This window comes from Podarcis erhardii (assembly GCF_964252035.2).
Source record: "Podarcis erhardii genome assembly, chromosome: 1".
Lineage (NCBI taxonomy): Eukaryota > Metazoa > Chordata > Lepidosauria > Squamata > Lacertidae > Podarcis > Podarcis erhardii.
This window is the reverse complement of record NC_138497.1, coordinates 100,778,069-100,793,729: the sequence shown is the minus strand read 5'-3', so window position 1 is coordinate 100,793,729 and position 15,661 is coordinate 100,778,069. Positions and strand designations below refer to the sequence as shown.

Genomic DNA, 15,661 nt, shown 5'->3' with positions numbered 1-15,661 from the left:
AGTTTACAAATGGAGTAAATTTTTTTGTTATAGAAATAGTGAACTAATCTGAATAACAACATGCAGGCTGAAACAGAAGTAGGCAGGAGGCAGCCCACCTCATGCTTTCTGAATAGCGCCCTTGTTTTCCCTCAGTAAGCATTGTATTTTATCTGTTGTCCTGAAGTTTGAAGCCTAGGAATTTTTGCTATGGGTTTGAGAGTGCCATGCAGTCATGGGTCCAACTAGCATAAAGAAAGGCTACAGAAAACATAAAATATGTATTTGTTACTCTGAGACATTTCCTCTCTAATTTTTGTTCCACCTTGCAGTTCATATTTTTGCAGTTCATTACAAGCTGTGGAGAGAAAAGGTCTGCACGAAACAGCACACTGTGTGCAAATGTGTATGTTCCAGCTTATTTTCCCCAAATAATATAAATAATAAGTCAGATTCTATTTATGAAATATGAAAAATAAGATACATATTTGTCACAATCTATTTTTTATGATCCTTTGGGCAATCCCGCAGCACTCCCTCTGAAAGAAACAAAATAAGTAGCTTTATTTATATTTAGAAGACCAATTTCAATTTCAGTTCCCTTTTCCCCCCATTGAGAGGTTTCATTGCTTTTGATATATTTTAAGTCCCTGTTCAACTGCCTTTTTATTTGCAAAGTAGTTATGAATTCTAAGAGAATATGCCTGTGGGGGCGGGAATCATATATTTAATAGTTCATATTGAAAAGTGTGTGTGTTCAATATATAGGAAGGAAAGTAGTTGAGAGAGAGAGAGAGAGAGAGACTCTTCTCTCTCTCTCTCTTGGTTGAGATAGAGAATCGTCTCATGTATTTGTCACTATCATGCATTTGTAAATCATGTGGACAGTCACTCTTCTAAGCATCACAAGCAGATGTGACTAGGCAGATGTGATGTGGTGAATACCTTACAAATGATGTAACTCTGTGGTCTCCATTGTGGCATCGCAAGATGCAATTGTGCCATTTTGGATGTTATCTGGTGCCTGTGAAGGCTGCGCCCTGTCACCAGTTCCAGTGCCTCCCTTGTCATCAGGTAGAATGTGTGGTTACTTTCCCACCCTGCTGAAAAAGGACCCAGGAAGGTAGGAGGGAAAGGAGAATGATCTGGGGAGGGCAGCAGAGGGAGGAAGAGAAAGTAGGGTGTCAGAGGAATGGAGCAGGAGGGTGGAGTATCAGAGACAGAGGAGTATCACACACCTGTCAGATCCAGTGGAACAGAGTCCCTTGAAAAGGCGGCATAATAATAATAATAATTTATTATTTATACCACACCTATCTGGCTGTGTTTCCCAAGCAGTCTGGGTGGCTTGCAGCACATTAAAAATTGTAAAACATTACACATTAATAATTCCCTGATACAGGGTTGGCTTCAGATGTCTTCTAAAAGTCAGATAGTTGTTTATTTCCTTGACATCTGGTGGGAGGGCGTTCCACAGGGCGGGTGCCACTACTGAGAAGGCCCTCTGCCTGGTTCCCTGCTTCTCTTCTTGCAGGGACGGAGGTGCCATAAGGCCCTCAGAGCTTGACCTTGTGTCCGTGCTGAACGATGAGGGTGGAGGCGCTTCTTCACACACATGCTCCAGCCACCAGCAGTCGCTATTGACTGAACTGTAAGAATCACAGATCCAGTGCTCGTAGGTTCTACCGTGGTGCAAAAACATAATCAGATTCACAGAACCATATAGATTCTCATAATGTTTGCTAATTCCCTCAGAACCACCATCAACTGATAGCCTCCTATGTGTGGACATTTTCTTCTGTTATTTGTTGCTGGTTTTGTCGTACCATGGAAAAGACAGTGTAGGGTAGTGTTTCGTTTTGGACTAGGACATGAGAGAACAGGATTCAAATCCCCACTCAGCCATTCAGCTTACTGAGTGACCTTGGACCAGTGACTGCCTCTCCACCTAACATACCACACAGGGTTGTGTTGTGGCTCACATTTCCCCTTGATTATTAGGAACCAAAGTGGCAACTGAATATCCCAAAGAACAATTACATTAGAGGACAATGAGAATGATGCATCTCTTCAATGTAGTGTAGTCTGGGAATGGGTTGACTTAATTCAGTGCGCCTGTGTATCTGACCCTCATTGCTGCCTCCTTTGAGACTTCTTTGACAAATGCATGTCTCCTAATCTGTAAAAAGCCATGACACTCTGTAGTTAATGTTAAGAACTTTTGCTCCATCATAGGTTTGGCTATATATCAACCTTTCTAGCCTATATCTCTGAAGCTGAGCAGGGATACGGTGAGGACCATAACATTTATTAACATGGTGCCCACTATTAATAAGCCTCAATGCCTTTCTCAGTGAAAAACTGTTAGCAATTTCCCCTTCATATATTTTTTAAAAATATGACTGCTGCCTCACTCTAAAAAATACAAGTGGCTCAAATGGATTCATCTGAAGGATATGCCACATGCTTGCTTGATTTATGACCAATGTTCTTGTTTCTTTCTTTCCCCTTCCTTCCCTCTCTCTCTCTCTCTCTCTCTTCATGGCAAGTGCCTGGAAAAGTCAGGGACTCTGCAGGGAGAACAACAGAAATGGTGAATAGATTTAGTAGAATATTTGGAAGTAAAAGGCATTACACAAAATACCTTTCTTGGCTTTTCAACTTCACACAGTGAAGTTTGATAGGATAAAATATAGTTATTAATTGAGGTTATAGCACTTTTACAGCCCAATACAATGCTTATTTTCTTGGTAGCCTCACTCAGTTCAATGGGACGTCCACCCTGCAAAATATGCAACGTTAGGCTGAAATCCTATACCTAGTTACCTGGAGTAAACCCTGTTGAAGATAATGAAATTAACTTCTGAGTAGACAAGTGTGCTCTTAGTGTACAAAGTGTATCACAGTCTTTTTATTGTTTTCATTATAACTGAAGCCAAACAATGGGAATTTGCTCACGGCAAGTCTCTGACTCAAGAAGACTTTGATTTTCCAAATCCAAGTTCAGCAATTCTGTTGACTTGATGAGACCTCAGTGGTCTTGAATATCCATCTCCTGGTATAATTTGGTAGACCGACAAGCTCCTCGGTTGATATAAAACTCTGCCGGATTAGTTCTCCACCCAAGGAAGAGCTAGAAGAGTCAAGTGATGTGTTCAGTTCAGTGCAATTATGGCCCAAATAAAAGCCTCAGAAAGCTCTTAATAACAGGCAAGCACCCTTGCCCTTTCCCAGATGAGTGTTGTGTGGTAGATGGCAGAAGGACTTCTTTCTGATTCTGTAAATTGCATGCCTCAAAGACAAGATGTAAACTAATTTATCACTGTCCCACTGAATTGCAGGCTTCAGCTGATCAAGGAGGATTTTGTGATCAATGGTGTCAAATGCTAAAGAGATGTCAAGGAGCAGCAGCCAATTAACCTCACCTGATTTAGTGGCAATCAATAGGGCACTTGTGACCATTAATGATGGCATTTTCTATAGAATGGGCTCCAATGGAGATGAACCTAATACTAAAAAGATCAGCTGGACTTTGAAAGTAGCCTGAATGTAGAGTGTGAGGAAAACTATCAAAAAGAACAAAGTCTTCCAAGGCAATACAAATATTGCTGCTATTTTCTTCTTCTCAACAGTAATAACTCTCTCAGGGTTGTGATATCCTGACTTTCTGTTAGGTTTATCAGTTATTACTTAGGAATTTCTAGCTTCCTTTGCCACTCTGAAAATGACAACCTTTCAATTTTCTTTACCAGAAATGATGGCATGTATGTTACAAGTTTTGCTTCAAGAAAACGTTATTAGATTGTATCATATAAGGAATTATTTTATAGTAATATAATCTCACTCAAATGGGAATTGATGTGTGTTTTATTTCTGTTTCTGTGGGCAATGAATTAGAAAAGAGAAAGAAGTTCTTTTCTGATTTTGTTGTTGGCAATATGGGGGCGAGCTTGTTAACAATTTCACAAAATATAAAATTGGGTAAAAATACCCCCAAAAATGATTCCATTTAAGTACTTTGGAAAATACATTATCTGACCAATGGGAATATGAAAGCATCATAGTGGTATAGTCATTTAGAAAAGTTTTCTGGAATTTCTGTCTTTCCTGAAGTGTAGCTACCAGTGTGTTGGACCAGCACAAGTAATGCAGAGGGGGGGGGGAGAAGATCCAAATTATCTCTGTAGATCTTGATAACATAAACTGTGAAGAATCTATCTTTAAGAGGAGAACATGTAAGAACAAGTAATGGCTAGTATGGTGGGACGGTGCCATTGAGCTATCCACCCCAAACCACATGGCTGCCACTTACCTGTGGGAGTGGGGGGATAGGTTGGCATTGAGGATGGGGCTGCGAAGGAGCCAATCAGACGCTGACTCTGGTGTTCCCACTCAGCCCCAACTTCACTTTGCCCCACCCCATCTAGGTAAGCAGCCGCAACATCAGTGTTGGGAGGGCAACACTCACCCACTGCACCAGAATGCTGTTCGGCTGGAAACAAAGTATGTGTTGTATTTGGTTTAGTGTGTTGAGAGGGAAATCTGGCCTAATCCTAACTAAAGTCAGAAAGATGCATTCTTTGTTGCTGAGCTGTTGACTAGGTAACTTGTGAGGCTTCTCAGATTTTATATGGTTCACTAGAATTCAAAAAGTTTGAACGTGATAGGTCGTTTATCAGACATTCCATTTAAACTTACTGGTTTTGGAATTCTTGTGTGAAGCTGGTGATAGGTTAAAGGGTTCTTACTGGAGAGAATAAAAGGGCAGGTTCAGTCTTTGGAAGACTGTGAAGAGATTCGTTGAGGGACTAAAGAAGATACTATAAAGAGGCAAGAAACAAGCTTAAAGTTTGATTCTGGAACTCAGAGCTGCAGCAATATTTTGTGCATGTGGCTAAGAGTCTGCATATAATCATTGAAAGATGGGATCTTGTGTGTATGTGTATTATATATAGTACTTTTTGGGAACAGTCGGAAATACTGGGAAAGGGCTGCTTACCGCCAGCTTTGCGGGGAGTGAAGGTTGTGGTCTGGTTCGGCTGCAGCAAGTTGGAATGTCCTAGTTCTGGTGTGAGGGGGGAAGGTGCAATTCCTTCCTCTGCTGGGTACACTGGCTGCTGGGGCTCGCCAGCCATTGTAGTCAATTGTGGGTGAGTTGGGGGAGGCATGGTATGGGGAGAAGACCAGAGGAAAGATTTCCCCCCTCTGGTCTGCTCCCTGTCTCTAAAAGCAGCAGGCCTAGCTATAGAAGTCTTCAGTTACCATATTTGGGGTCAGGAAGTAATTTGCCTTCAGACAAATTGGACCTGTCTGGGATTTTTGCCTACCTCATAGCAATTGTCACAACCAGATGGCAGATAAGGCACTGGGCTGAATCCTTAGCCAGAGTGAAGCAGGGTGTAGCCCCTCTGCACCTCAAATTCAGGGTATCCCCTTAAAGGATCCAGGGCAGAGGAGCTTTTGTCCAGACACACTGGGGGGGGGGGGCGCTGATGAGCCATAGCATCCTCCCAAATGGTGAACTTGAAGAGGTCACCCTGATTTGATGTATAGTATAGGGCGATCATAAACCGTGGTTAACCTTGCAAAAAATAACCAACCAGCAGACAGGTTGGTTGATCCAGGGTAGACATCACATCTGTGAACTGCCCGGAGATCTTATGATGAAGGGTGGTGTATAAATCTAATCAATCAATCAATCAATCAATCAATCCTATGCCTATGCCAAAACCTGCTGACATCAATAAAGTTGTAACTTGTTTAAATCCCATTTGGCTATCCTGTTGTTATCTAAACCTTATAATGCCTTGGCCCTGCCTCCTGCAACTTTACTGCACCTGTAAAACAAACCAGAGACCTCCACAGTTTGATGACAGTGCTGAAATTGTACATTAATTTACTCAATTTGAAGGTAGCTGGTAGGACTGTGAAACCCCAGCCACATAAGCTTGCAGAATGTGAACTTGCAGAATATATAGAAAATAAAGCAACAGAGGATATGGGTGCTTGGTATAGTTGCAAGTTGGCATCTAACTAGGGTTATTCGGTGCTCAGAGGTGTGTATTCTGATGCACTCAGTGGCACTGTCCTTTAGCTGTTTTGTGCATACAGAAAAAGTCCTATCTAGTGTGTAACAAATATCTTAATAGAATGTGGATATTTATCAATAAAAGCTGTGGATGCTAAATGTGAAATGGAGAAAACTGTGTTTTCTTGGTTGTAAGTGGGAAAGATTTTAGCCAAGTCATTTTTTATGGTTTCATGTGTACTCCATAAAGTTCCTTTATTTTTATTTTTTAAGGCAATGATTTTTTTGAGTTGTTATGCTGTGCCATGGATTGCAAAGTTACAGTTGTCCCCATTTATGCATATTTTTTGCCTGATACTGCACTGCACCATCAACACTGCACAGTCCCCTAATACTGCTTAGCCAAGTCAGAAAGAATTGGTTTCAAACATAATTTTTATGTTGGTGGCAAAGCAGTAGGATTTAATGTGGGGTATTTCAATACATTTGGACCAGAAGGGACTAGAATGTTTCGAGGTGCTGTGAACAGGGGCAAAGATGTTGCTCTTACTTTGAATTGGTGCAGTAATATCATTCCAGCTACCGCAAAGTGGTGGTCTTGAGAGGGGCAGTGACAAAGCCAAAAGTCATGAAAAACTTATTCAAGGAATAACTTGTGCTCCTTTTCATGCCGAAAGCATTCAGCGGTGAACATCAGCACAGCTGCAGTTTAAACATTACGAAAATATTCATGTCATCTTTGTAATAATCTGATGGAGCATTTAAGCTGTCCAGTTGTGCAGGTCCTTGACACTGAATAAAGATAAAGACATAAAAAGCACAGCAATAAAGAGCAAGCTATACAATGATGACATCCAGTGCCTTGGGATATCGTATTAGCCTCAAAAACCTGAAGCACGTGCTCCCAACTAGAGGGAAATGATAAGAAAAAAATACTCCTTAGAGATCCCAGACCTCCTGCCAATACTGATGCTTAGAATTAAAGCCATTTGCTGTTATGCTTCACTTAACCTTCCGGATTGAAGATCAAAACTTTATAAAACTGTTAAGTGCTTGAAAAAATAACTCCAAAGCAATGTTGAACCCTGTGCACTTAAAATGCAAAGCACTCGGTCTCCTCCTGTGAGACAGAAACAGGATCAGCACTGGCTTCATAAAACTGATTCTCAATGTGATCTGAGAGTTGTGAAGGATAATCCTTCTGTTTGTCCCTCTGTCTCTTCTCTCTCTCTCTCTCTCTCTCTCTCTCTCTCTCTCTCTCTCTCTCTGCTGTTTGCCATCTATGCAGATACCCAGTTGAGTTCTCTTATAGTGGGTGGTTTAGAAGACTGATGGCTGGAATCCCAGTTTTCCTCAGATTTTTAGAGTGATAAAGATGATAATAATAATTTTATCTATACCCTGCCCTTTGTGTATCACTTCATTTAAAACTCTTTTTAGTCTGTTAGCTAAAATATCTGCAAAAATTTTATAATCCACATTTAAGAGGGATATGGGACGGTAGTTTTTAAGTTGTGTCTTTTCAGATTCAGATTTTGGTATTAATGTGATGAAAGCTTCTTTCCACAACTAAAATGTCAGTCATTAAAAACTTCCCTGAACAGGGCTGCCTTCAGATGTCTTCTAAAGGTCAGATAGCTGTTTATGTCCTTGACATCTGGTGGGAGGGTGTTCCACAAGGTGGGTGCCACTACCGAGAAGGCCTTCTGCCTGGTTCCCTGTAACTTCGCTTCTCGCAGTGACGGAACTGCCAGAAGGCCCTTGGCACTGGACCTCAGTGTCTGGGCTGAACCATGGGGGTGGAGACGCTCCTTCAGGTATACAGGACTGAGGCCATTTAGGGCTTTAAAGGTCAGCACCAACACTTTGAAGGTCAGAAAGTTCTTGTGTGGGGAAACTTCATCTGCAGTGCAAAACTGCTTTGCAGCACACACTGTTATGAGCTTAAAAGCAGTTTCACATAATAGATTTGACATTTGAATTGACAGTGCTATTTTGCCCTCCCCAATATAAACTTATTCAATCTATCTAAGATCTAGAAATCATTCTATGATGTTCCTCTAACTGGATGAGGTACTGAGCCTTTAGGCTCTCTGTATATATAGGTTATAAGATATTCTTCATCCATGTTTCATTCTACGTTTTCAGGAACAGTTATTCAGCAATATTTTTAAAGTGCTAGTTTCTGCCTGTGTGCAGATCGTCCAGTTTTTAAATCTTAGGTTTTGTTGCATGTCTAAAAGTGCAGTGATTTCAATGAAAATGTATGTTGCTGAATCAAATGTTTAGCTGTGTTCAGGTACTTTTGTATTAATTTGATTAAGGTGTGGGGTACAAATAATATAATTACTACTAATATTACACATATCAATGAGTGGCCGTCACCTTGGTCTAAATTCATGGCCTGACATCACAGGGGGGAAGTCTGTTGCTGCTTTGTTCCCATTTTGAGAGAGAACACTGATAATTTCTTTGCTGATCTAGAGCCCAGCCATCTAAGTGCAGTTTATGTCCAGTTGGGAGTATGCGATTTAATCTGACTCTTCACTCTCAGGTGGTTCAGAACCTCTCTTTGAAGTAATTTCGTACAAATTACTTTCCACTGTGCTGTATAATGAAGGGAAGCCTTTGTGAGTATTTCTGACTTTTTACAAAAGAGGGTCTCCTGAAACAAAACTCCAAAGGCATCAAAAATCTTTATAATGGGATCTATAGAAACTTTTAGAAATTGCCATTTATATACTAATTGTTTGTGGCTCCTTGTCTTTAGAATATCCTCATCAAAGAAGTTTACTAGGCATTATCCCCCCCACTAGTGAACAATTTTTTTTAGTTTTCTTTCACATTTTTATACAGTATTTTTGCTGCCCTATATGACCTGTTTGTTTGGTTTTTATAATTAATATTTATATTTTGTCTGCAAAGCAGAAGATATGGCAATAGAGGGTCTAGCAATGTTTTAAATTTAATAAATATTGCTCACAGAATTAACTATGTGGAAGAACATCATCCATATGAACCTTGACCACAGAATTACAGTAGGTGTGGAGATAACAGAAGATTGTAATATTTATTTCGTTAAGACACTTATAAATCCCTTCCTCCAGAAGAGCTCAGAGGGATGTGTATGTATACACTGTGCAACATAGACATCAATAAAAATAGTAACCAAAAGAAAAATACTAACACACCATTGAAAAACAACTAGAACATTAAATAGCATGAGAGCCAATATGGAACCCCATAGGTCCCCATAGCAATGTTACTATGGGTTCAAAGAGGAGTTTCCACATGTTACTCTCTGGCAGTGATCCTGGAGGCAGGATCCTCCCACTGTAACTCCCACTGTAACACAGTGCCCCCAACCCCCATGGACACTATAGGATGATATTGTGGTCTACAATAATCAAAGCCAACAAGAGGCTAAGGAAAATTAAGAATAGTATTTTTCCATCCACCTCCAGGTCATCAGTCAGATAGCCAAGACAGCTTTGGTGCTGAAATTGGGCCAGAAACTGCTTCATCCTGGGGTGCCTACAGTTGCCCAGCCCACCATCCTCTCAAGCATCTTACTCATAAAAGGGATGCTAATAATTGCCTGGGGCTGATGGGGCCATAGTCCAAAACTTAAGAAGGGCACCATGTTGGTGAAGGCTGTCATAGTATTATAGCGTATTTCACTTATACGCAAGGAAACAGTGATGCACACCTGGAGACATGGGATAGAATCTGGAACTGAGCAAAGTAATTACCCTGCTTGCCTAAGTTTCTAACTTATTCATGCAGCAACTAATAGAGCACATCTGTCTTCTTCATGTATTTCACATTATCTTAAATGTGAATCATTTTGCTACTATGTTGGCCTTTGACTCTGCACAGCTATGACTGGTAAGCAAGCTTATGAATCTCAATTCATATCTCCATATCTATTCTCCATGGTATATTTACCATGGCAGAGTTATGGGACCAGGTGTGTGACCAAAGATCATTATATTTTTGTCGCATTTTTCATGGTACAATAGGTAAATCTCATAAAAAGGCCGACAACTGTACAATAAGAACCGCCTGCATTATTTCAAACCAGCAATTGAATTCTATCAATCACAGTATCCTTTGCTGTCAAGAAAGAAAACAAGAGAGAGTTATGCTGCAGAAACGACAAAAAGCTTAGGGCAAATTAAATTAGATCATACCGCCTAATCTGCAAAAGAAATGTACCTGAAAAATGGGTAATATAAAATGGCGGGGGTAGGGGAGAAACAACACGGAGCTTACAGCATATAATTGATAAAGGTCTAGACATTAGAGTATCAAATAATAAAAAGAACATGAATAGATACAATCACATCCATGGAAACACAAGCCAGGCAAATAAAATCTGAATATGCAAATGATATTAGAATATGTATGGTATACAATTAGAATGTGATTTCTGAGAAGAGCTGTGTTAGTAATCTGTCCTAAAGTTCTTTATACTCTTCAAGGGCAACATGGCTTGTAAAGCAGAAGATGATGCCTCAGCATAATGTAGTAGGTCATTTTAAATGGAAAAAAAGATACTGCAATATAATTCTATCATATGCAATGTGTTCCATTAAAAATAACTAGAGCAGCAGCACTATAGTTCAAAAAAGCACCTTAAAAATAAACAAAATAATGAATGAAGATGTTCCTTAATACTGGCAGGAACGCAGTATAGCAGCCTTTTTTGTCCTCATTTGTATGGTTTACTGGGTGAAGCTTAGAGGCTCATGTGCTTTGCTGGCATAAATGACTTTGTGTGTGATTTAAGACTAGCCGTTTGGATAGACATTTAATTCTGTGTTACAAAAGGGATAAATAACATATTAAATGTAAGTAACAGTGGCTGCTGCGTGTGCCTTTGGGAACTGAATGTACCTAAAGTTTGAGGCACCCGTGATAAGAGCAAATAAGACATGCTTTAAATGTACATTTTTGCCATTGTCCACAACCACGTTTAGGAAGGACTTCAAGGCTACCCATTGCTTCAGAACTACAAGAGGATAGTGTTTTATCATTTCACAGTGTACTTGGCATAGCTGTGAACTTTCAGATTTGAAAATAAGGGATCAGCAGCCTCAAAAATAAGGATAAAATAAGGGATCAGCAGCCTCACCTGTCCCAGGCACTCCTGTCTTCCACTGCCTCCCGCAGTTTGGTCAAACTCATGCTGGTAGCTTCGAGAACACTGTCCAACCATCTCGTCCTCATGGTTCAATGTTACTAGTGAGCAAAGTTACCCAGTCCTAACTTTTGGGGTTAAGTTTCTATTTAGCTGTCCATGAATACTGACAAACCATATCTCCCATTCATCTCTCAGATCCCCTTGTAAATCTAAAGTACTGACCTCACCACATCCTGCAGTAAAAAAAATCCCCAAGTTAATTACACATTGTGTGAAGGTAAGTGTGTGAAGCTACAGCATTCCTACTATCAGCTTAAGTGACACATTCTCTCTCTCTCTCTCTCTCTCTCTCTCTCTCTCTCTCTCACACACACACACACACACACACACACACACACACACTAGAGCCCCTCCGAGTCAAAGGCAGAAAGCCAAGCCAGCAGCCAAACGAAGCCTCAAGTGGTGGTTCCCACAGCGCTGGAATAAGGGAGTTTCCCGCCAAATAAGGGAAGGTTGACAGCTATGGTACTTGGCCCCAGGGGCGAACGAAGGTGTCGTGACACCTGGGGCGGGACATTGCTACGTAGGGCGCATGTGCAGTGTCACTATGTATGATGCATGTGCCGTACGTAGCGACGCCACACATGCGCTGTACATAGCAGTTTGCCGCTCGAGCGCCATACGGACGGTGCTGGGATCCCTCCGTTGCCGCTACAGCTGCGAACGGAGGATCCTCTACATGCGGCTGTAGCAGCAACGGAGGAATCCCACCGCCGTACATACGGCGCTTGATCCTCCACATGCGGCTGCAGTGGCGTGATGGCTGCTCGCACCGCCATGAGGTGCCTTCTTGTTACACCCCCCCCCAGACATGGCACCCGGGGCAAACGGTGTGTCCCCCCCTGTTGCGACACCACTGCTTGGCCCTGGCAGCAAGGTTCCATAATGTATAGCCTGTGTCTCAACATTTGTGTGAGACAGTGTGTGTGTGTGTGTGTGTGTTTGTGTGTGTGTGTGTGTGTGTGTGTGTGAGAGAGAGAGAGAGAGAGAGAGAGAGAGAGAGAGAGATATGAATGACCCTCCCTACATTCACTGTACGCTGTAGGGTTAGTTGCCCTGGTTGAGCATGAGTCCTGCAAGAAGACTCTTGCTGCACCAAGAAAAGCAAGGAGTGATGCCCAGCAGATTGTCAGAACATTCAGCTTGCTATTGTCAGTAGCAACACCCACTAAATGTATGAAGGCATGAAGAAGGCTTTGGAACAGCCGTCAGGAAAACTGCACCACTAAAAACCTTGTCTGGAGAAATCATCACAGACTGCAGCAAGCAGATGAAGCAACGGGCAGAGAGCACTATTAAGAATTGTACTTGCAGAAGAACATGGTTCCTGACATAGCAGTTGACAGCATTCAGACTCTGCCTGTCTTGAAGATCTTGGTGTCTGTCCTTCCCTTGATGGTCTGAAGAACACCATCAACTCATAGGCATGTGGTAAAACCCCAGGATGGGATGGAATCCCAACAGAAGTGTTGATAGCCAGCCTCAACTCCTCCCTCATGATGCAACTCCACAGCCTTCTCTTGCAGTGTTGGGAAACAGGATGCATGCCACAAGACATGCTCAACTCAAGCATTGTGATCCTCTACAAGAACAAAGGTGACCACCATGATTGTAACAACTACTGAGGAATCTCCCTGCTAAGTGCTGTATGGAAAACCTTTAACCTCAACAGATTACAGTCACTGTCTGACAGGGTCTATCTCAAGTCACAATGTGGCTTTAGAGCTCAGAGGTCAACATGATTTTCTCACTGCGCCAGCTGCAGGAGAAATGCCGAGAGCAGAGATATCCCTTGTACACAACCTTCATAGACCTGATGAAAGACTTTGATCTCATCAGCCAAAAAGGACTTCTCACACTGGTCAATATAATAGGATGCTCACCTAAGCTCCATAAAATGATTGTGTTATTCCAGGAGAACATATGCAGCACAATCCAGTATGAAGGCTCATCCTGTGAAATAGGGCTGTGTTCTCACTCCAGCTCTCTCTGGCTTATTCTTCTCCCTGTTGTTCTCATATGCCCTCAGCTTGACTGAAGACGGTGTGTACATCCATTCAAGGAGTGACATGGGTCTGTTCAACCTGTCTCCAAGCCAAGACAAAAGTGCAGAGCAAAACAACAAAGCACAATGACTGCACTTTTCTTTGTTTCTTTTTAAATAAAGTAACCAGGCTATCTTGGAGCTATGGTAGTGTGGGGTTCAATTAAATCAGGTGCATTATGTTTAAAGAATGTTACAAGTCCTGAGACTCCAGTCCAAAATATAGTTATTTAGAAGTAAAACCTGTAGGATCTGGTGAGGTAAGCAAGTTTAGAATCCACCTATATTTTCTCTATGGTCTTTTTTAATTATTATTATCGTGGCACTGTAGATATTATGCTGGGAAATATAAAAGGTAAATTGAACTATTACTTAGGTTCTGTGAAATCATAGCAACAGTGATAGCAACACTATCACTAGACAACCCCAACCAGCTGACTAAGGCAGTACTTTGCACAGGGAAACAATGTAGCCGGAGCCCCATGGACCTTGCATTTGCTTAGAAATAGTAATCGAAAGGAAAAGGAAAAGAAGCAAGAAGTTACAGCAATTCTGTGTAAATATTTTTAGAACTCCATTATACGCCACCTTGGAATTTTTCATCATAAGGGCATTAAAATATATTTTAAATAAGTAAAATGAGAACAAGCACCACTCATGAGAAGGCTTCTATTTTTCTCAAAATGAACTGTCTGGGAGAGTTGACTGCTCATTCTCCACATGTGGCTTGGCTACCATATTCCTTATGTATTTCTTTCCTGTTCAGCCTTCCATCTTCTTTTGTCTCCATTGCTAATTGATCCTGTTCTCAGAATCATTTCCTATCATTGCTGCCTGAGGTGCATTAATTGGAACAGTCAGGGCCTGGGACTGGGATCTTCTTCATGTGACCATATGGCTAGCCACTGAGCTATATTCCCTTCTGGGGAAATCTGAAAAAAACCCTCTCCCCTCCCCATATAGCAGGGGGTTGTGAACCTTTTTGTCCTAGCAGACCAGATCATTACTTGTCCCCACATCCAGAGGCCTACTTTGACAGGTGGGTGGGATAACCTGCCTCTTGGTCACCTGACGTCATAATGATTTTCGACAGAATTAAGATTTAATGTCTCTGTCATCAACTTCTGTTAACATGTTTTAGGAAACAGAACAGCAATCTTACCTGCCCCAAGACCTACTGAATTCAATGGGACATAAATGGCAATGTGAAGGAATTCAATACGCATTTTAAAAAACACCTCTCTGAGCAATTAGAAGAGCAAAAAGGGGAAGTGAATCTGGTTATCCACTTTTTTAATATTTTGAAATGCTTTTCATCAGTCAAAAGATAAAACAGAGATGAATAAATCAGGTTACATTTTAGGAGAGGCTCCCACTTTTGCAACAAGAATTCAGCAGACCCCTCCTTCATGCTTCCTTGAGGAAGAAATACAACCTGTCTAGGGTATAAGAATTACAAAAGGACACATGCAGGCTAACAATTTTCAATGAACTGTGTAATTATATACTATGTTTAAATGATATCAATAAAGTTTATTGTTATTGTCACTAGCAAAAGATGACAAGCTATATATTTCTACTGTTTATTCTTTTACAACGTCCTAAATCAAGCTACCTTTATGGTAAAATGTTGTATGCCTTTGAAGGCATGAAGTGGCATCAGCGACGAGCTGCCTGGATTTGTGTGTTTACGGAAAAAATATTGATTTTATAAGAACTGAAGAGCTATGAGAGAGTGACAGATGAAAGTTGTGTTCCTAGTCACAGCGCCATCCCCCTTCTGCAGTGGCTATAGCTAAGCTGTAATGAACAACCTCAAGCAGAGAATGATTTGGGTTAGAAATGGCCACAACTTTAAATATTCCAGATGTAGGTGGATTTTGGCTAGGCATTGGGTGTATACCCATTCCATCCTCCAGCCAGAGGGCGGAAACTTTTGACAGTGTCGTGCCAAGGATTATGGTCTCCCCAAGACCCCAAACTACCAAGGTGGCTTTTATGTGTCACTGTTGGACTAGAGTGCAAGCATCTGAATCATGATCCATCAGTGAGGCTCCGCCCACTAGCAGGCCCCTGATCGGCCTGTTTAAATTAGAGATTTTAGTAGGCAATCCCACCCTGCAATGGGGCCAGCCAGAAAGATTTACAGGGCCAGCCAAGCTCGTTCATCCTGGCTACTGGAGATGACAGATGATCTGTGAGGGGCCACAACAGCCACCCACCCAGAAAAGGGGTAATTATCATGGTAAACCCTGTGGTATCTATGTGCAAGTGGAATTTTCAAGGTTTGGATATAATACTAAATTTCAGTTCATGAAAAATGGAAGTGAATGCTTCCGCTCTTCTCAGGGTTGTGCTGGTGGAGGAGATGGAATGGGAGAAACAAGTGAACAAAAGACTTGTT

General features: G+C 41.4%; 1 protein-coding gene and 1 long non-coding RNA gene across 4 annotated transcripts in view; one reads left to right on the top strand and one right to left on the bottom strand.

The window, feature by feature from the left end:
* Positions 1-15,661, top strand: part of LRP1B (LDL receptor related protein 1B) — a 778,324-nt gene that overhangs the window by 436,669 nt on the left and 325,994 nt on the right. The window lies entirely within an intron of this gene.
* Positions 1,296-4,635, bottom strand: LOC309348689. The gene is made up of 6 exons (XR_014159513.1): positions 4,444-4,635; positions 4,292-4,402; positions 2,938-3,112; positions 2,394-2,549; positions 2,020-2,158; positions 1,296-1,661 (listed from the first exon to the last, which is right to left on the bottom strand). It is a non-coding gene; the product is annotated as an uncharacterized lncRNA (long non-coding RNA).